The following is a 25,352-nucleotide window of genomic DNA, read 5'->3' on the forward strand; positions in this document are numbered from 1 at the left end:
CAAACACTTTCTCTCAGTGCTGCATCTTTTGACAAACAGTGCCTTTCACCAATCGTGGACAGCCTCCGATGGCGAGTGTCCTGACTCACTTTTTCCCAGACAATCATACGCTGCTGTGACTCACTAATGAACACAGCACTGTCATGCATTTGAGCAAATAGTGATGCATTTGCAATCACAACTCTTGTTGTGTCTGTTAATAACAGGTTAAGTACGTGCGCATAGCACCAGTCATGGACTTGGTTGGGGGACTCTGTTGAGAGAAGCACAGAAAAACTCTTATATTGGCCTTGCATGTTTGCTGCACCATCAGTTGAATTGCCAGCGCATTTCGTCTCGTCAATTAAACATGAATCGAGAACCCCCTATATTATTAACTGAAGAAAGTTGAAGAGTCGCAATCCACCGCAATTAGTTTCTTGTGAATGTGATATGCGACATCTCTGAGGATGACAGAGCGCTAGTATTTTGAGGTTATGTCCTCGTTGTCTATTTGAATATAAAACATGCCTGCCTCCTTCACTTCGTTTGCAATACTCTCTTTGCCGCATTGCCTGTTGGCTTGGAAAGTGAGGTCACCAACTATCCACTGCCCCCGCCCCCACCTGAGTTGTGTTGCGCTTTGTTTCGCTCAATGCAATTGTTTACATGCTCGTCCAAACGCACGTCATACTTGCTCAGCAGTAAAATAAACTCCAAAACATTACCATGATTCACTGAAATGTCAGTTAAGTAAATGCAGCCTCCGATTTGTTACCCCTGGAGCCAAGTTCACGTTTGCCTTTCATTTTGACAATGTCTATGACCCGTTCCAGTTCCTGTCGTCTTTTGCGTACTTGCCCTCAGTGGACGTACATTTGATTACAGCTCGGCAAACTGTAAATATCTGCCTTATTGGCCATCAAAAAGTATGATTCTGCATAAGCTCTGTACGCGGGACAATTTTTGTGGTTCTCTACTTGCTGATGCACATGCCTCCAATCTGTCATCCCATCAATGGATTAATTTGTTGCATCAGAACTCGAAAATGCCAAAACAGACTGAGCAAAATAACAAATGATTTTCTGCACAGTAGGTCAGCCCCTTGCAATTATTTCTAACTTTACATCTGAACACTTTCTGCACAGCGCTATTGGTTGTGGTTTGATTTGGATGATATTTGAAAAACTGTTATCTCAGTTGAATGAGGATGAGCAAAGTAATTACATTTATTTTGTTTGTCAGAGTTACTGTTCCCATTATCATCCGCCATTGTGCCTACCTGAAACAAGCCCTCCTCAATGACTGATTTTTACCTGCTCTTGCTGACTTGTGTTTCAGACTCCTCGGTTACACACACTGTGGTGGGTTCAACAATATCCTCAGCCACGCTTTCTTCCTCATTCACACTCCCAGTCTCGAAGTCTTCTTCAGTGCAAGCTTGTGCACAAATTTCAGGTCCACCAGCTGCAATCCATCCGTCCGTTGGGACCATACTCTGTGCGGAGCGTTGATGCTGCCGAAGCAGCCTCCTTGGTAATTGGGCACAATCCTGGAAGGGTCGGCCCTCCGACACAGGATACCAGCAAGCTGGCACTCATTTTGCCAACCTCAGAAGGATGACAGGCACAGTCAACCCCACCTGGTATTAATTCATCAGCTGTGTGGGATTTGAACTCAGGATCTTAGGATCCAAAGCCCACCACTCTAACCATTCAGCCAACAACAGGCTTACCTGCAATATAGTCAGCAGATTTACGACAAAGCTCGGTTATCTTTGCACATCTTTCAGCATTACTCTCTGGACTTAAAAAAAAAAAATTGTTATGCAATAAGCTTGGAATGTGACCTTGCCGTGTGATCTTATTCACCCATTTGGACTGGGCCAAAAAATATGGGCTGGAATGTCGTCAGCCCAATAAACGTCATTGGCCTCACAATCATCGGCCTCACGTGTGTTACGTTCATTGGAGGGGGGGGGGGGGGTAATTGCATTGGTTTTGCTGGGTTGCTGCGGTTCTCAAGATGGGGTTTTTCCTTCCTTCCTAATTTTTAGCAGCTACCTGGCGTTGCGAACGCTGCTCATAGAGAGCTCAGCGTTGTTGTTGTTTTTGTTCTTCTTCTTCGTCTTCTTGTGAAGACAAAACCTTAATCTGTACGACTCGGCTCTTGTATATACAAGATCTGGATCTCCTTAAATACTGAGCACATGTACACATCCTCACATAGACGGTGCCTTTTGAGAGCGTCTATCACAAATTTTTAAATATATTCGGACATTTGCTTTAAAGTTTCGAAAAGTTGACGTTACTATTTAAAGATTATTCCATTTATCGTCTTGTAATTTCGTAAATACACTATTTATTTCGTAAATACACGATATATCGTAAATACATTATGACGGGTTTCGCTATTGGCTTAATCAAGGCACGTGACGAAATATCGGAAGTTGTTCTTTTTAAAAAAAAAATTTTTTTTTTTTTTAGCCGACAAAACCTTTAGGACGCTGCTCTTGGACACATTTGTCCTTGTTATTCTTTTCGATCCTTCTGCTTTGGGACCTTCCTTCCCCTTCTGCCTTGTATTCCCCCTTCGAGGCCTCACGCGGTCTTGTGCGAAAAAAAACTGTGGATTTTTTGGGTGAGAAAAGGAACAGAAAAACCAACAAGCTGAATACCATGAATGACCCCGACGTTGAATGAAAGCCGATTACCAGAAAATATAAACGCGTTAGGCCGCAGAAGCAAAGACCTCCATTCTCCAGAGAAATTTACTTCCAACGTCGTCACACGATTTTCAAACCCGCGCTCACGGCCGTCAAATAAATACTCTGAATTCTTGTAAATCATGGCTTTCTCCACAAAGTGTTGGTATTCAACAGGAAGGACCCGAGGACCACCGAAGAGTTCACACTCTCGCGAGGTAAGGCGAACATAAGGCGCCATGTTGCCTGCACAGCGTCACGTGACCCCCCAGCTCGCGGTCTGATTAAATGTTTTAACAACATTTTAAAACGTCCGTTTTTTACCGGAATTCTTTTGGATACTTGTACAGCACGTCACGTCACCAAACCTTCAAAAATATAAGCCAAGATCGGATAGACGTTACCGATTAGCAGTCCGCCGGGGGGGGGGGGGCACAGTACGAGGTGAAGCAGTGAAGGGAAAGCATGTGATGTTCCTTTCAATACCCAACGGTTATTTGAATTTAATACATTTTCTTCATGAAAAGTGAATTTCTGCTCGGATTTTACGAAAATTATCGACATTAAGACTAGCTCCACTAGAAGGTCCCAGAAGTGAAAACAGAAATCGAATAGAACTTAAGCTGGCCTCATAAGGGGGAATGGAAGCCGATGGAAGCCGATGGAAGCCGATGGAAGCCGATGGAAGCCGATGGAAGCCGATGGAAGCCGATGGAAGCCGATGGAAGCCGATGGAAGCCGATGGAAGCCGATGGAAGCCTCCCCTCGATGCAATGCATTCCACACAGACCGAGGATACAAAACAGTCAAATTTCTCAAATCTTGATGCAACCGAGTGTGAATCAACCTTCGCGACTGCGAAAAGCGAAAACAATTTAAATTGAACTTAAAATATATATATATATATATACATATGAAAACCCCTCCCATTGACAGAGTCAAACGTCGGGGTCACAAGGGTGGTGGTGAAGCTGAAGCTGAAGCTGAAGCTGAAGCTGAAGCTGAAGCTGAAGCTGAAGCTGAAGCTGAAGCTGAAGCTGAAGCTGAAGCTGAAGCTGAAGCTGAAGCTGAAGCTGAAGCTGAAGCTGAAGCTGAAGCTGAAGCTGAAGCTGAAGCTGAAGCAGCAGCAGCAGCAGCAGCAGCAGCAGCAGCAGCAGCAGCAGCAGCAGCAGCAGCAGCAGCAGCAGCAGCAGCAGCAGCAGCAGCAGCAGCAGCAGCAGCAGGCAGAAAGGCTTGTGAGAGGGTGAGAGAAAAAGTTGGGAATGAACGGAGGACGCGCATCTGGCCTGTGTGATGAGAGACACCTGGCCTGTGTGATGAGAGGCCTGGCCTGTGTGATGAGAGACACCTGGCCTGTGTGATGAGAGACACCTGACCTGTGTGATGAGAATCACCTGGCCTGTGTGATGAGAGGCCTGGCCTGTGTGATGAGAGGCCTGGCCTGTGTGATGAGAGACACCTGGCCTGTGTGATGAGAGACACCTGGCCTGTGTGATGAGAGACACCTGGCCTGTGTGATGAGAGGCCTGGCCTGTGTGATGAGAGGCCTGGCCTGTGTGATGAGAGGCCTGGCCTGTGTGATGAGAGACACCTGGCCTGTGTGATGAGAGACACCTGGCCTGTGTGATGAGAGGCCTGGCCTGTGTGATGAGAGGCCTGGCCTGTGTGATGAGAGACACCTGGCCTGTGTGATGAGAATCACCTGGCCTGTGTGATGAGAGACACCTGGCCTGTGTGATGAGAGACACCTGGCCTGTGTGATGAGAGACACCTGGCCTGTGTGATGAGAGGCCTGGCCTGTGTGATGAGAGGCCTGGCCTGTGTGATGAGAGACACCTGGCCTGTGTGATGAGAGACACCTGGCCTGTGTGATGAGAGACCTGGCCTGTGTGATGAGAGACCTGGCCTGTGTGATGAGAGACCTGGCCTGTGTGATGAGAGACACCTGGCCTGTGTGATGAGAGACCTGGCCTGTGTGATGAGAGACACCTGGCCTGTGTGATGAGAGACCTGGCCTGTGTGATGAGAGACCTGGCCTGTGTGATGAGAGACCTGGCCTGTGTGATGAGAGACCTGGCCTGTGTGATGAGAGACACCTGGCCTGTGTGATGAGAGACACCTGGCCTGTGTGATGAGAGACACCTGGCCTGTGTGATGAGAGGCCTGGCCTGTGTGATGAGAGGCCTGGCCTGTGTGATGAGAGACACCTGGCCTGTGTGATGAGAGGCCTGGCCTGTGTGATGAGAGACACCTGGCCTGTGTGATGAGAGACACCTGGCCTGTGTGATGAGAGACCTGGCCTGTGTGATGAGAGACCTGGCCTGTGTGATGAGAGACCTGGCCTGTGTGATGAGAGACACCTGGCCTGTGTGATGAGAGACCTGGCCTGTGTGATGAGAGACCTGGCCTGTGTGATGAGAGACCTGGCCTGTGTGATGAGAGACCTGGCCTGTGTGATGAGAGACCTGGCCTGTGTGATGAGAGGCCTGGCCTGTGTGATGAGAGGCCTGGCCTGTGTGATGAGAGACACCTGGCCTGTGTGATGAGAGACACCTGGCCTGTGTGATGAGAGGCCTGGCCTGTGTGATGAGAGACACCTGGCCTGTGTGATGAGAGACCTGGCCTGTGTGATGAGAGACCTGGCCTGTGTGATGAGAGACCTGGCCTGTGTGATGAGAGACACCTGGCCTGTGTGATGAGAGACACCTGGCCTGTGTGATGAGAGACACCTGGCCTGTGTGATGAGAGACACCTGGCCTGTGTGATGAGAGACACCTGGCCTGTGTGATGAGAGACACCTGGCCTGTGTGATGAGAGACACCTGGCCTGTGTGATGAGAGACCTGGCTTGTAAGACCTCGATGAGAATGGGATTGATCCCTCCGAGGGCCGCCAGTTGGAGAGAATTGTCTGTCTTGTCCATTTTGCCTTGGCGCCTGTCTGTCCTTTTATTTTTTTGATTATTATCACTGCATATATTTTATTATATCCCTTTTTTTTTCTTCTTTTTTTTTGTAACATGGTCTCTTCATTGCTTGGTGGTATACCCTGTGTTTCTTGTTCCAAGTAAAACGTTTGCATTTGTTCCTCTGTTTTGAATTTTGCATACAATACTATGTGTTGAAGAGTGGGGTGTTTGAATTGGCATCAGCATTAGGATGTTAACGCCGTGTGAGGGCTGAGATAGAGATTTCAGCTTTTTCTTTTTGTTAAAACTTTTAATATCTTCTTTGATTAAAGATTGTTTATTGCTTGTATTTAGTTAAACTTCGTTTCATTGTTATTCTTATGCTTCTTAGTAATTCAAAATATAATGTTGAATTTTTCTTAAGACGTAGCGCAGAAATTACTTCCTCATTTCCACGGCACGACTGTGCTCTTCAAGGCACTTCCCAATTTTACAGAACCGAAGGAGGGATAGTGAACTTCCCTTTCTCTCGTGCTTGAAGAGATAAAGTGAATATACTGTGTTTGAAATACTGATGTCTTGTAAAAGTTCCACAATAGGGACCCTGCTGATAGTCTAAACCAGAGAAAGACTCCCATATACGGTGCTTCTCCGGACTCGCATCCTTATCGGCTCAACCATGAGATGTGCTTTGTGCAAGAACAGATTGAGCCACTAACCATGAAATGTGCTACACTCAGGAATACTGCAAAATGTGTCTTGCTCAAGAGTACCTCGCTAAAAAGAATATAAAACCAGGGGTGTCTGAAGATAGATAGAGCAGTTTGTTGCACTCGTGTTGGCATTCTGTTCGAATTGTGCACAGGTTGAATTGGCTTTTGTTTGACTTGTGATTTAGTTTGGTTGATTATTTGGTTTAATTGATTCTTTGTTTAAGTGATTCTTTGTTGGGTTGATTGATTGATGATTAAAGATAAATTATAGACATGTTCTTGACTTCTTATGTTTGTGTGTGAAGGTACATTATCTTTGCTGTGATAAGCAAGCCATTATATTTGTTGATGATAGTGTCTCTCCCAATTACAGCATTGTCATTCAAGATCTGGGTTTTGAGCCTCGACAGTCGCTCAGTCACATCTGACCACTGATACAGCGCGACCACACATGGGGTACGTATAGGTCTCCTGAGAACGTCAATTAAGACCTCCGGAGCAATAGGCGGTACCCCAAGCCCTCAACCCTAGCCACTCTCCATATGCGCATATGTTTTGATGTGGATTAAACTCTTCTCTACCTAAGATCGGTGTGGACAGAACTTGATCTCAATCATTGTGGACATCACTCGATCTCAATATATATATATATATATATATATATATATATATATATATATATATATATATATATATATATATATATATATATATATATATATATATATATATGAGTGTTTTATTATGATTTTTTTTTTTACCCTGATCACATTTGCAATTTCCCCACATAGACTGACCCTTTGGCCCCCGGAGTGGACCGGCATATCGGGCATCTGTCCGTCCTGCCCTATGGCCAGTTCGAGCCAGGATGATGTCCTCCAGGTGCAGGTGGAGAGGATATGGTTCTTCGAAGTGGACCGCAACGAGGTGAGTCCAGTGAAGGTGAGGTTGTGCGAGGTGGTGCATGTGCAATGGCTCAAAAGGGTACATGCCTCGTTTTGTGGGAGCGGAGGGTCCGGGGTTTCTTGAGGTGCCATGAGCACCCAGTATGAATGTGACAGAGTGTGTGCCGGGTGAAAGTAGCATGGCGTGGTTGAGCGCGCGAGAGGGTGTAGGGTGTGCACTGACCTAGACGGGGACAGAGCTGAGGTAAACTGAGGGGATTGGTGAACCTCCCGAGTGTGAGAATGTTATTTTGGAAAACGCGTCGGCCCCGTGGGACTGCGGTGCGAGGATCAGCGTACACAAGAGTGTGTACAGGCAGTGCTGGGCAAACCGTCCAGGTGCGACATGCTGGCCAATGTATTGGGGCACGGACGGCAAAACAGGGGTCGAGCCAAGGGATTGAGGAAATTCAGTCGAATAATTTTCCCACGGGAGCCGATGTCTGATGTGCTGCGAGACGCGAGTGGTGCTTGCAGGACACCCAGCACGAGTGGAAGCGGCTGCGGGATGGCTCGTGTGCGTGGAAGGAGTGAGAGTGAACATGGGGAAATTACGTGGTATGAGAGGGCAAGGGAGAAAGACAAACGTTGGAACGGATTGTGTGAATGAGTGGTGTACGAAACACAGCAGGACAGCCTGTGTGCAGAAGTGGTATGAAATCTGCGGGACATCCCATGTGCGGAGATGGTTGTGGAAAGTTCCACATTGCAAAAGTGGGCGTGGCGAAGCTCACGGGGTAGTTCTTATGCGAGTGACGTCTGCACGGATTCCGCAGTACAAACGGTGGGCGTGTCCGACAGATCGGGTCTCCCATGGGAAATCCACCGAACGCCAGTGCAAGCATTTGGATCTATTGCCAGGCGACAGATGCGCTGCCGAGCACCTCCGCAGATGCGGGTGACTCGCCCGAGTGCGGTCGTCAGTACAGAACGCCAATGGGGCTGCGGGTGAGCAACCCACCATTTGGGCGGAGGAGCACTACTTAACAATAGATTCGGTTATAAGGGAGATAGTGTTGGGATAAATCGGCTCGATGGCGGCATTAGAAGTGCTCCTCCATGGGGGCCCAGGAGTATTAGTTATAGGGAGGTGGGATTAGTTTAGAAATTAGTTGGAAGTAGACAAGGACAGCCATTGAACATGTAGTGGGGACGTTCTTAGTTTATCTACGTAGAGTGAAAAGGAATGTGGATTCGTTTAAGGGATGACAGAGAGCACGAACTCGTTTGGGGGACATAGTCACCTAGAAGTGCCAGAATGAGTGAGAAATAAAATTAAACATAAACAATTCTGAAGACGACAATGGTTCACGAGCGGTATTTGACGATGTAGATTGTTTCAGACGTCAAGGATGAGACGATGTGATAATTTTTGACCAAGTTATAATTAAAAACATTGACATCCTAGCTCTCAAAGTTTGGGCGGTCGTATGATTTTTACGTCAAAGTTCGCAATTTTCTAAGTTTTTGACCATGTGACCTTGACCTTAGGACGAAAATGAAAAATCGGACAACGACAAGTTTTAGATAATTCATTTTGCTATTAAAATACCGAAGAACCCATTCCATTCAGTCAATTCCCAATAGATTTTTAGATTTTAGAATCAATAGGAGAAGATAGATTTTTAATCCGACTACCCCCTAAAAATGGCTATTTTTTGGGTGTGGCTCCTCCCACAATGGGCGTAGCACGTCCTCATCCAGGAAAACACAAGTAGACATTGATATCGAACACATAACCAAGTTTCATCAAGATCCGATCAAAGTCAATGGAGTTATGCTCTGGACAGGCAGACACCCAGACAGACAAGCCTGTAGGTGACATGGGTTGGCGCTAGACTAAGGCGAATTTAAAATATGTAGATAAGAGAACACATCAGATGGCATTTTTGCCGTTCGTTGTTCCATATAGGAACATGACGAGCAACTGTCCATTCATCATTTGTGTTCGATTCCCTAACCCTACGTTAGGGAATCCCAATGCGAACGTTGGGGTGAAAGCAGATAGTAATATAATTGCATACTAGTCATACAGTTTTTGACGGATCGGGCTGAAATTTTTTGACAGAGGTTGATTATAGTGTGCATAAAAGCGCGTAAGCCGATTTTTGATTTTCGGGAAAAAAATTTTCGGATTTTTTTTCAAAAATTTCAGAGTCCCGTTGCTAGACAACGGTGGTGTCCATAGCAACGGTGCTCAAAAGCATACAACTAGATCCTGGTATGAACCTACCAGTCAAGTTTCATCAAAATCGGATGGATGCAGATCAGCAAACCTGGTGTGTTTGGAGTGCATGGTGGGAATGAATGAATGAATGAATGAATGGGGGTGGGGGGGGGGAGTTCGCCCACCCAAGGAAATCCACTGGTGGTTTCCATGGTGGTTTTCAGGATTTGAGGCGATAGCGCGGGTGTTCAGTGAGAAGATGCTGGGCTGGAATTTCAGTTGCCAAAACACGGCTAAAGTATCGGGATGACAGCACATCCCTTCGGATGGCTGGCGGAGCAATGTTGCAGAGGATAGGAAGCCACTCAATCTTTGTTGGCTTGAGGGTTCTAGACACTGTTCTCATCGCGGTGTTTAACTGAGTGTCTGGCCTTCGTATAGGCACTCACCCACCAGACTGGCATGCAATACTCTGCCGTCGAGTATATGAGGGTGAGAGTTGCCCAGCGTAAAGTGTTAACACTGGCTCCCCACGATGTTCCAGCCAGTTTCCGGATGAGGTTTATCTGTGCCCTGACCTTCTCCTTGCATCTTTGTAGGTGTTCTTTGGCGGTTAGGGTCTGTTCATATGTAACCCCAAGGTATTTGGGATAACGGACATTTCAACTTTCATACTCCAGAAAGGCACATCTACTTCTGCATTTGCTGTGCGAGTGTCAAGATTGTGGGTGCAGACGGCTGTTTTGTTGGGGTTTTGATGGAGCTTCCATTTGTATAAGTACTCCTCCAGTATGCCCAGATCTCGGGTATGTTGGGTCCCGACAGATTTTAGGTCAGATCCCTGTGCTACAAGTGCGATGTCATCAGCATAGGCGAGTTTGAAGGAGGTTGTTGTTGGCAGGTCGCTAACATAGAGGTTAAAGAGGGCGGGGGCTCGAACAGATCCTTGAGGGAGGCCATCGTTTCGTGTTCGAACACGGCTGATTTTGCCGTTGAGGCTAACGCGGATCTTTCGGTCCTCAAGGAATACCGACAGTAGTCTGATTGTCTTCTGGCAGCTAAAGACTTTTGAGATTTTGAGGAGCTCTCGGTGCCAGACTGTGTCGTAGGCTGCCGACATGTCCACCAAGGTGGTTGCCATCTTTTGTTTTCTCTGGAAGCCAGCCTCCATGATGGTGGATAGGGTGAGGACCTGATTGAAGGTACTGTGGCCAGACCTAAAGACCCCCAGCTCATCAGGTAGGAAGGCCTCCAAGGTGGGGGTTAAACATTATAGTAGGGCCCTCTTCATCAGCTTTCCTGTAACTGATAATAGGGCTATAGGGTGGTAATTGCAGGGTAAATCTGCTGGCTTCCCAGTTTTTAGTATGGCAATAACATTAGCCTTCTTCCAGGCTGAAGGAATTTGCCCTGTTTCATGGACGGCAGTAAAAATGGCCGCCAACCAGGTACGACCCTTTTCTCTGGGGTTTTCTAAGGAATTTGGGGAAAATTCCATTGGCCCCGATGGCTTTGCCATTTTTGGTTGTCGACAGTGCTGCCTCAATGTCTTTCTTTGTATATGGGGCCGCCAGGTGGCTGCTCAGTGGACTTTCATGAGGTTTTGGAGGTAATCTCTAATCTCTTTTTACCTTCTGCCTTAGTGGTGTGGAGGTCGGTGCCTTTGAGGTCTGGAGGAGATGAGACACGATGGAATCGGGGGAAAATCTTGGGATGGCAGCAGTAATTTTTTTCTGTGGCACCCAGTTTCCTCAGCAATGCCCATGCATTGCGGTTGCTGTGGGTGAAGTCTGTTGACTCCAACGACTCCTTCCATTGCTTCAGACGTTCAGTGTTGAGAGAATCAATTCGTGCCTGCATGATGTCCGGGTTCCCAGTTTTGTTGTGTTCCTTTAGAAGAAGGGTATATGGGTGCACTGTTGTCTCCATTAGCTCTTCCTCTGATCCAATTGGTTCATCTGATAATATGCTTGTGAAGGTTAACATCTCCCTGACTATTCTCAGAGAGCTGCCTCAACTGTCTCTCAATATCAGCCCAATTAAATAACGAAAAATGGAAAGAAAACAAATAGAATATCAGGATATGGAAGACCAGTCCTGAAGAGAGATTGTTATTTGCAGAGAGATGACCACTGGGTGTCCCGTCTCCGGTTCAAAAGCAATATCTATGCACATGAGCTCGGTTTTTATCCCGTCAATCACCACGTGGTGTCACTGTAGTCAACGTTCAGGGACAATTAAATGAAGTGGTTTTTTAATGCAATAATGTTCTGTACTGTTACGAGATTTGATGTGACATAATGTCCCTTTGATAATACCATTAAAAAAGCTCCATGGGGCCACTATGGTGGCTATAGACCAGGGAGATTCCTCTTAAATAGCAAAATGTTAACTTCATGCTTGACAGCTGAAATTTAGATCTTGGTCAGGGTACTTTCCCAAAGGATGACAACATGCAGCATTATGGAGAATGTGAGATATTTCGGTTGAACATGTAGGAATGTTGATTGTTTAACGGTGTGTTTTGGATTTCTTTTGAGTTTTAGAATTATTTGGTATTAGTCTTGTCTTGTATCCGATTGCTTCTGTATTCTTTTCCCATCTTTCGATGTTTTCCCCACAAACTCAGACCACTGAGAACAACATTTTACATGATCTGAAGCTGTAGTTGTAGGGTGCCTCGGTTTGAATCGGAAGGGGGGGATGGGTGAGTATGGGAGGGGAGGGGGCAGACCTGGCAGGGAATGTAAACTCGATTTGAACCGGGAGGGATGTCATGATTTGAAGACCATTCTGGCAGCACGGCGTGTTTGGGGAGGGAGCAGTATCGGGCTGTCTGCAGACAGTTCCGGAGCACTTGATAACGAGAAAGAGCAATTGAAGACCTGAGTGGAAGAAGTACTTGTCACATTTGTTTTTGGGCAAAGTGAGTTAGAACCAGGCATTCCGTCTACAGCATGGTAACAACCTATATTTGTAATAATTTTGCTTGTATAAGTACTTCTTGTGACTGGTACAAACTTCTTCCATTAAGGTCTTCAACTAGAGATGGCAGACCCTCACCAGGACTTGTGTGTACTGGTGTTTTACGTAATTAATACCTAATTACCCCGCACATGTGAAGCGAAAAGTGGGGTTAAGCAATTTGTTCATGTCTGTCCGTCCGTCTGTCTGGGCTGTCAGTTTATGATTGAGGAACAGCTTATTCAAATTGGAACATGAATAGGAAGACAAACTTTCTGTTTAACCATACTTTGGCTCTGAATTTGTGCAGAGGAGTGAGATATTTTTTACTATATCTGCTTGCCTGGCAGTCAAATAAAAAAATCATTCCAAACACTAATCTTCATATTTTTTTAAGGACATTAGAAAGGACACATACATGCACGAAGAACTAATTATTTATATTTATTTATTTGTTTTATTTCTTGATACGCCTTCAAACCTTTATTTCAATTGAATTGTATACTTGAACACCGTTGAACACGAATCGCCTAAATACTTCCAATAACCTCCAGTTTTGCAGAAGTTGGATATGTGCTCTCGGGTGGTTATTTAATGGGAGCCATCAAGTGAAGTCCCTCAGAAGTGGGTGTGGCATGTGAGAGCATGTAGTATCAGGGTGAAGAAGAGGCTGCCAATATGGCTACGTATGATGCCGATTGACGCTGTGTTCTATGGTGATCAATAAATGCCGCCATCTCCTAAACTGTGACTCAACGTCATCTTATTAGGTCAGCTCGCTGACCTAATATTGTTGTGGGGCTGGGTATCGGCTGCGAGCATGACCACTAGATGGAGCTGCAGGGTCGACTCCACCAATCACCCGGAATTTAGATCGTACTTCTTCGGAAAAGTTCGGGTCCCTTATCGGACCGAAGTTCGCAAATAGTTCGACCACGTGGGGTAGGGTCGATTGCCAATTTCAATTTACCTAAATACCCATGTGGTCCAAACTACCGGGGAAATTCACCCTCAATGATGCTCGTACGGAACGAGTCGCTAGCGTACTCGAACCGTGTGCGACGTGAGCGGATTGTCACCGAGCTTTCGTCGGTCCAAATGTCCCTTTTACAGCGGCAACAGCCTGGCTATTTCCCCAACACACACCGTATTGAACCAATAAAAGAAAGACAAAAAGGAACTGATACATTTAACACATGGGTATATTTATTCACAATAGGGAAATGAGTGGATCACGTAAGGGCAAAGTTATCCAAATATAGAAGGCACGTATGTACAGCACGCACTTATACAATTTCCTACTTATTGGACTGGCGCCACAAACACACAAACGCACACACCCAAAAGAATCGGACCAAAAGCGGTCTTTATTGAGACCTGTCTCAGACCTGTCCACCTCGTGTGGTCTTCGCGATCTTGGGGGGACGGGACTCGAACCCGCAACCACGACTGTCTGCAGGGCCCTCGTCGATGACCACTCACTGGCCCTGGATGGCAGGTTTGAAACTGCCTGGACTGAAACGCTCTCTCCCACCAGGGATGTCTCACACACGATCCTCCGAACTCGTGAAGGCTGCTGCCACGAGCACACCGTCTCTCCCTCTCCCTCGTCCAGACCACCCCTCCTTTTTGTGCTCAGGCACGAGAGACCTCCTTTTTTCGCCACTCGCTTCCTCATTGGACGGTCCGTTCTCGGACGACTCGTCGCCTCCTCCCGATGGCCGGGGCCGAACACTCTATCTGGCTGAGGCGGAGCCAGCCTGAGGTGCTGAGCTTCCTAGTTGGACAAGGGGCCCACCCCTGTCCTTCTGGGAGGAGTCTCAATCTGAGGTGATGAGGTTCCTGGTTGGACGAGGGGCCCACCCCTGCCCTTCTGGGAGGAGTCTTGATCTGAGGTGATGAGGTTCCTGGTTGGACAAGGGGTCCACCCCTGCCCTTCTGGGCGGAGTCTCAATCTGAGGTGATGAGGTTCCTGGTTCGACAAGGGGCACACCCCTGCCCTTCTGGGCGGAGTCTCGATCTGAGGTGAAGGAAATCTCCAATCTCCGCCACCCTACGTGATCGAACACACGTAGACAATGGCATCGAGCAGAGCGAGGGGAAGATGACGCTGGCGTTGATGGTGGTGTAAAAATAAAATAAAAGAAAACCTGACTATTAAAATAACTCCACAGTGCAGGAACATTTAATTGCCCATTAGACAAGGGAAAAGGGAGCTATCTATCCACATTTACTTATCAATATAAATAAGCTATAGGACCTGTATGCTGAGTGCAGTAAACTTCCAAATCCATAACAATATAACCGTTCGATTTCCTCAGATCTGTCTGTCTGTCTTCGTCCGTCCATCAGTCAACAATTTTTATTTTTCTATCTCCTAGACGTCTCGGTCGATCGAGTTCTAACTTGACACAATGATAATTAGGGTTGCTCTCTATAGATCGTCTGAGCCCTTTTACGCATTTTCTCCTCGGGGTCAAGGTTAAAGGGTCACCAAGTGTAAAATGACCGATTGGTCGAATGGTCTCTAAGGAAGCATCGGATGGCTATAATGCATAATGGGTTTCATCGGGATTATTGAGAAGATTTAACTCGACCAACTAGTTTCTCGTTACCTCTGTCATCTGGCCCTGTTTATTGGGCAAAACGAGGTCCGCTGACTTCAACATGGCTTCGCGTGGTTATTTTAAGTTCAATTTAAATTCTGTTTTTACTTTCCGTAGTCGCTAAGGTTGATTAATACTCAGTTGCATCAAGTTTTGTATCCGAGCTGACCCTCAAACCTGCTCGGGTTTATTATTACAGTGTGTCTAAGTGTGGTGTATAAGACTGCTTCAGTACCACTAAATTTCTGGATATATATATATATATATATATATATATATATATATATATATATATATATATATATATATATATATATATATATATATATATATATATACTTTCTTTTTTACAATCCTTCAATCATTATTTTATTAAAATTGAAGTACTGTCAGACCCTGCTATTCGCGGACCCTGTGTATTTGTGGTTTCTAAAATGCAACCTTTGGTTCTGGTTCTATATTCGCGGCCCTGTACTTTGCGTATTCGCGGTTTTTTTGGTTTTTTTCCCCGTGTTTTTGTAGTTTTTATTTGCGTATTTACATTTTTTGCAGGCATCTTCACGATTTTCCTTAGGATTTTTGATTTTTTTCCTTCAAGAATTGCGATCTGTCGGGAACCTATCCCTACCTTTTTCCATTGAACCACTATTCACGGATTCGCTATTCGTGGCATTTCCCAGGAACGTATCCCCCACAAATACAGTATATACTGCCAGTCATACAAATTGCACGCCAGTCTGGTCGGTGAATGCCCATACGAACGTGTCCCACAGTATAGACTTGAACACTGCGCAGGGTATTGTATTCTATGAACTCTCTAGTAATACATTATTACAAGTGGCAAGATGGAGGTGACGAAAAACGGGTTGGTATGAATCGGAGGTGGATTTGTATTTTATTTATGTATTTGACGCGTCACGTGATCCGAAATGAAGTGATACTGTGAGCGGAATCCTGGAGAGTGGTGATGTGTCCTTCGGTGAGGGAAAGTTCATGATTTCATTCGGCCAATTGACTGGAGTAATACCTTGCATATTATCTACAAGTCACCAGATCTCTCAGTTTGTGTCAATCCTTGTGAGTGGAATGCAAGTGAAACATTGCGTTTTTAAAATTGATCGTATTTTCCATCGAATATGGGTTTTGATAAGTCTGAAACGGGTCTGCGGGTTTTCAGAAACAAAATGGGCAAGACCCATAAAATGCGGGTCATTTGCTATTTGTGCATTATTATTATGTTCCAATATGTAATTAACAGACATACTCAAATTCTAATTGTATGCACTGTATTTAAGACGTACTTGTGTTCCAATAGTACTTAATTAATAGATGTACTCACATTTCAAAAGTATGTAATTAATAGACACTGACGTTCTTTGCGGACAGACACAAAGACAAACAAAAGGACCCAAATGTCAACTTAACTCTTTGGCAGGGGTAAAAAGAGCTGAGAGACCACCTGGAGGTGTCGAGGAGTTCATGTGTGTCACGTGGTTGAGAGAGGTTGCAGAGGAAGCCAATGGTGTGAGGAGTAAGAAGGTGTAGTTTGGGATGTTACTGTTAAGTGAGTTGTCAAGGGTCAAGTCTAAACTCCTGAAGACCCATTTGCTCTGCCTGAATGCATCGCCCTGCAGCTCTGTTGACCTTTAATCGCCCATGTAGTGCCCTGAGCTGTAAGAGTGAGCATTTGTTCACCCTGCATTCTCATATGTGTGTATAGATGTTCACACTTGAGGAGAGAAACTGAGGCCTAAATTCACTCTTATTTTCCTTTTGGGTTGTCCATGCATTCATGTTTTTAAGCTTCATGGTTTAGGACTTTCTTTCAATTCCCTGCACATGTTAAGTGTGTTTATCCTTACTATGGTTGGGACACTTTGTTTGATTAAAAATTGTGCTGAATTTTTGAAAATGGCTGTTATGAGGTTTGTGGGAGAGAATAATAACGGGTAGTAGCTGGGGGGGGGGAGGGAGGGTGGAGTGGGAGTCAGAGGCAAAACAGTGGGACATGAACTATGGATGAATCACAGCACAGGAGAAGGGTGAGAATAGGGGTTTAATTGGGGTAGTAAACCTCAGGAATGGAAAGGGGAGAGGCCATGGATAGGTTGTGAGTCGCAGACTTGAATCCGGTAGGAAAGACAATATACTCAGGAAGACATTTGCATGAGTGAGAAAAGATTCAGATGAAACAATGGAGGTGAAGGTTGAGTTTACACTTTGAGGAGGGTAACAAGGAAAGGGTGACCTCGAGGAACAGGGTCGAATGGGAGAGGAGAGAGGGCCGGAGCAACAAGACGATATGGAGCCAGTAAAAATTTGAAATTGCAAGGCCTTTAACCTACTTACGTTGAGCAATAATCAGACCTTGAGATTCAGCTTCCTGATGTGAGATACACAGAGGGGTGCCGATTCCTCAGACTCAATGAGGGCCTAACGTGAATTGGCAGCAGCAGTCCACAGGAGGGAGACATATTCCATGACACACCGGATGAAGCCTTTGTACGGTACTGTACATTATATTGTTTTAAGCCACAGTAATTCAGATTTAGGATTATAGTACTTGGGTGTGTGTGTGTGTGTGTGTGTGTGTGTGTGTGTGTGTGTGTGTGTGTGTGTGTGTGTGTGTGTGTGTGGGGGGGGGGGGTGGATATGGTACAACAATGACTTTATGGCCTCCTTCGCAATGCCTTCATTACCTTGTGACAAAATATTTGGGGACAATCTATTTAAGTACTGTGCACAAATATAGTAGAATTGTTCACACATCTCATCTTGGTATGTACCGGACCAAATCCCAACCACAATCCCATAATTAAAGCTTAAAAACACCCATAAACCCCCTCACATACTGTTCAAAGTATGTCACGCTTTGTTAATATACATTTGAAACTGTTTTCAATGGAGATTGTGAAATGCAGACATGGAAAAGAAATGCACAAAAGCTGAGTTATATTTGTGTGATATTAAACACAAGTCAATGCAATGTAAGGAGAGAAATTCACTAATTCAAGCATTGAAAATACAAGGGATGGAAACGCCAAGGTAATGAAAGCAATAGACAAGGCCACAACAGCCATCCAAGGCTTGACGAACCCAGACAACCCATCAATATCAATGGACGAGTTCAGCCAGGAGACTTTTTCTCCAAACCTCTTCACAGCAGCCTTTTGAACGAGTCCTTAGCTAATTTGGGAGGAAAAAGTAAAAAATATATCAACGAAATAAACTTCAATCACTTGAGAATCGACGATGACTTTTTGCTGATCTCTGGTTTGGGAATCCAACCCAAACCTCTGCATGAAAGTCAGTTACAGGTTTATTCATGTAGCCTCTGCATGAAAGAGGTTGAATGATTTAAACGGCGAAGACAGACGATTAGTCCAGAAAATGAATGTCTAAAACTAATTTTTATGTCGGAAAAGTAGAAATCAAGATCGACAATGAATTGTTGGAAGAATTTCCAAAATTATATAAATCTTGAATGTGAGATCTGAGAAAACAGGCGGAATAAATGAATTGAAGGTTAGAAGCAGGATGAGCAGTTTTAAGGAAACAAAATAAAAAACGAAAATCCCAAATAGGTGCAGTCTCAAATAATAAAGCACCGTGCACCAACCTGGATATTGCTGGGTCCTTGACAGGTGAAGAGATTCCCAAAATCTTCTACCACAGGACATGCAAGAGTGTAGTCACGATAAAGCGAGACTTGGAAGCACTGAAACGGAAAGCAGAATCAATCCTCAGTGATGATGCTGGAACTATGTGCTCTACAAGTAAAAGGAAAGCCAGGAGCTCGTCCTCATAATCATGCGTCAACCAACAAGACTGTATATTATGTGGGAAAGTGAAGTGTCACAATAGAACATCCACATGTGAAAAATTGACAAAATCCTCGGAAATCTGCAAGAAGAAGGAAATCAAAACCAAAGGCAGAAAAGTTAATCTTCAAGCAAACAGGGCACTCTTCGGTTGCATTATAGCAGAGGTACTCTCACATCCTTTGGGCCACCTACCATGGGCAATGGCAACCCCAGAAGGTATCCTTTGGAAAACCAACAAGGCTGCTTTAGCTCCAGCATTGCAGAAGAATGCAGCCCCAGCTGGTGGAATGCCTGAACTTACTGCAACAGTCATTGGGATGAATCTCATTCATAAGGTGAAAGGTGATCAAGTCAACTTCAGCAAAGTGGCCATGTTCGTGCTGCCAATGGCTCTGGAGGATGGAAGCATGAGTCAGAAAATCAATATCATCTTTTACACATATAAAGACACCTCTATGAAGTACAGTGAAGGGTTGGCTCAGCGAGAAGAACTGGGGCTTGGGCTGAAGAGTATCACTGCATCAAAAATTTTAAGGCAGTGGAGAAAGTTTCTGAGCAATGTCAGGAACAAATCAAGCCTCATTTCATTTCTGCTCAATGAATGGAAGAAGGCTGAGTACACCAAATAACTACAGGGAAAAGTTCGCTTTGTGACATCTGAAGACAGATGCTACCAAATCACCTCCAAAGGTAGCCAGGAGATAACTGCGCCCTGAAGAGTATACGTGGGGAAGCAGATGGTTATTTGTTCCTCCACACCACACATGCTGCTGCACGGGTTACCCATCAGTGTTGATGAACTCGGCCGACACTGATGTATTTTCATAACGTGTTTGGCATTTCAGGATAACAAACAGGCCACATTATTCCAGAAATGTGGCACTAAAACATGTGCAAGAAGACTGGACATTGAGAAAAAAGCAGTCAGTTGGCACATATGTTTGTCGGGCTCTCATTAGCATGCATGCCTCGACAGAAAGTGACAGTCAGCACGTTTGCAGGCAAAGGGAAACCAAATGCACTCAAAATCATCAGTAACAACAACGAGATACAAAACACCTTTACTCAGTTGGGGAAGGAACTGGATGTTAGCGACGAGCTCATTCATGGATAAGTTGGAAAAATTCACATGCCTCTTGTATGGAGCTAAATGTGGTGCAATCAAAGTGACCAATTTGAGATATCACCTATTCTGTGTCAAAAAGGTGACACGGCGAGTCACCAACTACCACCTTGCAAAGATTGTTAATGCAAGCATGCATTACAGGCCAACTATCAAGCTGCCGGAAGAGGAGTCTGCAGAAGAACCCAGAGGTACCAAGTACAATCGGGAGAGGCTGTTGCTGGGAGACCAAGGACGGACATGCACAGCAAGCAGTAGACTGGATGGATGGATAACCCACACCTCAAGCTGTGCTGGAGCTGGGTCATTCCATGTCAAATCATCAAAGAATCTGCCGTCATCTCTCAGATTTTTGTAAAACTTGGGAACCAATTGGGACCCATGAAAAACGGCAAGAACTCAAATATTTTTGCTAACAGCCTCTTAATTAGTGAGATACAGACTAACGAACTTTGGACTAATTAGCACGACGTTGCGAATTCAAATGGCCATATCTCTAAAAGTATAACACCTATAGAGCTGGTTTTGGTGTCATTTTAAAGGTATTTTCATGCCCTTTGAATTTGTCTGGGCAACATTTTCCTACCTCCAACCACAAAAAAGTTATCACAAAATATAAACTTCAATCGTGAATCCCCAAAAAATGTATCCTTCAAATTTCCTCAAATTCATCCCAGAGGTACCTTATGATGTCAAGAAGCTTCCACATAAATTTTGTGATGGGCACTCCAATAGTTTCTGAGATATGAGCAATAATGTACATGTACGTATGGCATATAGGTTCGAAAATCAGCATTTGTAATGTGTTATACAATCATTCTAACCTAGCCATGACAGGGAACACAGGGAACGACCATCAATTGCTTTGAAGTAACATATACTTTCATTTTCAACTGGGCCTGAGGGGAAGAAACAAGTGCTGCTGTTGCTGCATTGAAGAGGAAATTGAAAGCCTAAGTCAGGTTAGTGAACACTGTGTACTTGAACTCACTTATTGATTGTATAATACATTACAAATGCTGATTTTCGAACCTATATGCCATACGTACATGTACATTATTGCTCATATCTCAAACTATTGGAGTGCCCATCACAAAATTTATGTGGAAGCTTCTTGACATCATAAGGTACCTCTGGGATGAATTTGAGGAAATTTGAAGGACACATTTTTGGGGGATTCACGATTGAAGTTTATATTTTGTGATAACTTTTTTGTGGTTGGAGGTAGGAAAATGTTGCCCAGACAAATTCATAGGGCATGAAAATACCTTTAAAATGACACCAAAACCAGCTTTCTCGGTGTTATACTTTTAGAGATATGGCCATTTGAATTCGTGACGTCGTGCTAATTAGTCCAAAGTTCGTTAGTCTGTATCTCACTAATTAAGTAAGAGGCTGTTAGCAAAAATATTTGAGTTCTTGCTGTTTTTCATGGGTCCCAATTGGTTCCCAAAGTTTTACAAAAATCTGAGAGATGACGGCAGATTCTTTGATGATTTGACATGGAATGACCCAGCTACTGGCTTGCACTTATACCAAAAGCTGCAAGCTTCCCAAACAAGCACTGTGATGGGACTCAATTTTTGCCCTGCTGTCTCGTCAGGTTAAGGCGTTCGTCAAGTTATATACATACGAGCCGGTAGGCGGCAATGGGTCGCCGAGCATGGAAACTATAAGATATAGAGCAAAATGGATGTCGTGTTGTGGATAGGGAATCACCTTAAGATTATATGTCCTGAGGCAAAGTTGTTGTACTCATTGAGTACCATGAACCTGCAAAGTTTCATTCGTATCGATGCACTCACCTGGTCGCTAGGGGGCCTTCAATTTTCGCACATACTCTAATTGTAGGGGGCGCTGCGGGTAAAGTATTCCATATATCACAAAAACCGGAATAAATTTGATAGAGCATCAGCTGTAGATCAATCCTTCCAAATTTTATAACCCTACGTGGGATAATGGCTTTCGGAATTGATTTTGCGTGAACGGTACCGATTTTGAAGGTTTTTCGGTTGTTGCTGGGGTACCAAAGTGTCCCGAGCAACCGTCACAATTTCCAAAGCACGAGGTCATAAGATGTACCTACCACCCGAGTTTGGTCAAAATCCGCCCACGTTTACTACCAATTATGCTGATGACAAACGCACAAACAGACAGAATTACTGACAATAAGGGTCACCTATTTCGGCGACCCAATATATATATATATATATATATATATATATATATATATATATATATATATATATATATATATATATATATATATATATATATATATATATATATTGTATAGTTTGACCCCGCTGTCGTGGAGCATACGTTCCTGGAAAATGCTGCAAATAACGAATCCGCAAATAGCGGGGCATTGTTTCAATGGAAAAAGGGGGAAAAGGTTTTGTTTTTTTGGAAAAATATACAATGTCAAGGCTCGTATAAGAGCTAATACATTGAACGTATAACGAGGGGAGCAGTAGACAAGAGGGTTTGGAGAGGGAAGCACAAAATTGTGGGGAAGAGAGACATGGCGAGGTCTGTAGAAGGGAAGGGGCAGGGTACACGGGGTGAACAAGATGGACACAACAGGGACTTTAAGGTCCTCACACAATAGGGACATACAGGAAGGAAAGCAGGGAATTTGAAGGAGGTGGGTTTGGGTTGGATTAGTGGGGGTAGAAAAGATTGAGGTCTTGGAATTAGTGGGGGTAGAAAAGATTGAGGTCTTGGATTGGGAAGATAAGAGGTGGTGGTAAACAGCTGTTTTGAAGACCTGGAGGAAGGGTGGGATTGAAGAGTGTGTGGGAGTTTGTTCCAAAGGTGGGGAAAAAAGAGGAATGAAAGAGTGAAGGTGAGCAGTGATTCTTGATTTTTGTAGTTTTACCAGACGGGGGCTGCTGGCAGACCTTGAGCGCCCTGCGGAAATATGGGGGGTGGGGCGGGGGACATATCTCAGACAGAGCGGGGGGGGGGTGGAAGACTGAAGACTCTAGAACACAAAAAGACCACCTAACTGCCTGCAGTGAAACAGAAGGAGACCAAGAGACTCGGCCTCTTCGCCGGAGATACCAATGATCCTCAATGCCTTGGTTTACACAGCGTGAAGCTGAGAAAGGTGATAGGCGGGAGCACCAGGCCAGACGGGAGAGCAGTACTCCATCAGGCTGCAGATGAAAGCTTTGTAAATGGTCAGGAGCTCAGGTGTGCCAAGGAAGGACTGCACGATGGAGGATACCAAGTTGGCGACTGGCTTTGGAGGCCAGTTTGGAAATGTGGCTTTCCCAGGAAAGATCATGGCAGAAGAGTGAAGCCCAAAAGCTTAAATGAAAGGACATCAAGAGGATTGTTGAGAAAGTAGATGGGAGTGGGGGGCGGTGGTTCAGATGGTCCTTTCGGAGAGATATAGTGAGAGTTTGATATTTTGTCAGAATTGAAAGACATACTCCAAGTGTTTGACTTTTATCCAGATCTGCAGAGAGTGAAGAAGCTGCTGCTTGTCGGTCTGAGGGATGACAGATGGTACGGCAGAGGGTGGACTCATCAGCAAAGAGATAAAAAGGATTTCCCAGAGGGTCGGAGAGATCATTGATGAAAACCAGAAAAAGCACAGGGCCCACAACACTGCTTTGAGGAACTCCAGCCTGGACAGGAAGAGGGGATGAGAGAATTCCATTAAGGGCCACACGTTGAGTGTGACAGGAGAGGTAGTCTGCGAGCCATGAGTGGAGATGGCCTTGGATACCATAGGAAGAGAGTTTGGTGAGCAGGGCAGGGTGCCAGACCTTGTCAAAATCATGCGATATGTCTCGGAATATGGCTCTGATTTCATGTCTGGCATTGAGGACCTCCATCCATTGTTGGGAGAGCAGAAGCAGCAAATCCAGAGTAGAGTGACCTGGTCTGAAACCAAATTGATGATCGGAAATCAGGCCATTGGTGAAGAGGAAGGACTTTATGTCAGAGGCAATGATGGATTCCGTAACCATGCTCATGATTGTGAGAAGGCTGATTGGTCTATAGTTGCAAGGATCTGTTTTTGCACCTTTTTTATGCAAGAAAGTAATGTTTGCTTATTTCCAAGCAGATCTCATTCACCTTGAGCAAATGAGAGGGTGAATAGAACAGAGAGAAGATGAGCAAGAGCAGAGGAGCAGGTTTTTAGAACACGAGGGCTGATGCCGTCTGGACAGGTTGCTGAATCTGAGTTGACGTTTGACAGCAAGCTGTCCACCTTGTCAGGAGAAAAGGACACAGAGTCCAGGAACAGCTGGGTAACGGTTTGTGCTCCATCATCCTGAGCAAGTGGTTCGTGCCCCGTCATTCTGAGCGAGTGGTTCGTGATGAGCATGATCCTGACTGCATGAGAAGTTCCAAGGTGCGTTGGGCATTGAGTATTCGATCCTGAAGTGTATTAATGAGGTCCACAAACAGAGAATGAAGGCAGTCACTCAAGTCTCCATTTTGAAATTATTTTTTGAAATCCCTAGCGAATCAGCATCCATTTCATCTTCTGAGCCTTAAACCTCAACTGGACAGCCTGCTACACCCAAATATGCCTGCCACAAGGAGTATGTGCTGTATCCAACCCCAATCATGATGACACTTATTAAAAAGTAATGAATTTGAATGTTTTTATATGTATGTATGTATGTATGTATGTATGTATGTATGTATATATATATATATATATATATACATACATATATATGTCGTCGTCTTCTTCGTTCAGCTGCTCTCTTAAGGGGTCGCCACAGCGGATTATCCTTTGTGATCCGCATACTGATTTGGCACAGGTTTTACGCCGGATGCCCCTCCTGACTCAACCCTTTCGCCTCTTACGACACAGGGATATGGATTGGGTTTCGCCATGATTCCGGGCTGCCCTACACCCTCTCATAGCACGGCCCAGCGCAGAGCAGAGCTCCCGTCCTCAAGCGATCCTCCAACCCAAGCCTCCGAGTAGCCGGATTTCGGGTGCACGCCACTACGCCCGGTATATAAGTATGTATATATATGAGCAGGAGGAGTGATGTAAGGGACACATCGGCCATTTTGCAGTGAATGCCATATCTCACGATTTTAACCCTTACCCTATAATCTGAGCCTATCATCATCACATCATTAAAAAATGTCGCTTACATCACTCGTCCTCACGGGGCCTCATGTATGTATATATATATATATATATATATATATATATATATATATATATATATATATATATATATATATATATACACACACAAAAACACACACACTGGGTGTTCCAAAAAGATCTGGACAACTTTGGTTGTTAATATGTATATTTAGTACCACAAATGAATCATTGATACCTTTTGTTTTATATAACACAGAAAGTCATAACGTTTTCTTAATTTTCAGGTCTGGTGGTTTAATATACAATGACCTGCTTACGTGTGAAGC

At 44.7% G+C, this 25,352-nt stretch overlaps 1 long non-coding RNA gene across 3 annotated transcripts; it reads left to right on the forward strand.

Annotated features, from left to right (window-relative positions):
- Window positions 1–5,524: 5,524 nt before the first annotated feature.
- LOC147021717 (uncharacterized) lies at window positions 5,525–25,066 on the forward strand. Of its 3 annotated transcripts, none has more exons than XR_015060598.1 (3): window positions 5,525–6,759; window positions 7,095–7,230; window positions 24,775–25,066. It is a non-coding gene; the product is annotated as an uncharacterized LOC147021717 (long non-coding RNA). The 3 variants fall into 3 exon arrangements; XR_015060599.1 differs by lacking the exon at window positions 24,775–25,066 and adding an exon at window positions 16,420–16,873; XR_015060600.1 differs by lacking the exon at window positions 24,775–25,066 and adding an exon at window positions 11,058–13,104.
- Window positions 25,067–25,352: the final 286 nt, after the last annotated feature.

Source organism: Eptatretus burgeri, chromosome 8 (assembly GCF_056783735.1).
Source record: "Eptatretus burgeri isolate ZD-2024b chromosome 8, Ebu_testis_v1, whole genome shotgun sequence".
Taxonomy (NCBI): domain Eukaryota; kingdom Metazoa; phylum Chordata; class Myxini; order Myxiniformes; family Myxinidae; genus Eptatretus; species Eptatretus burgeri.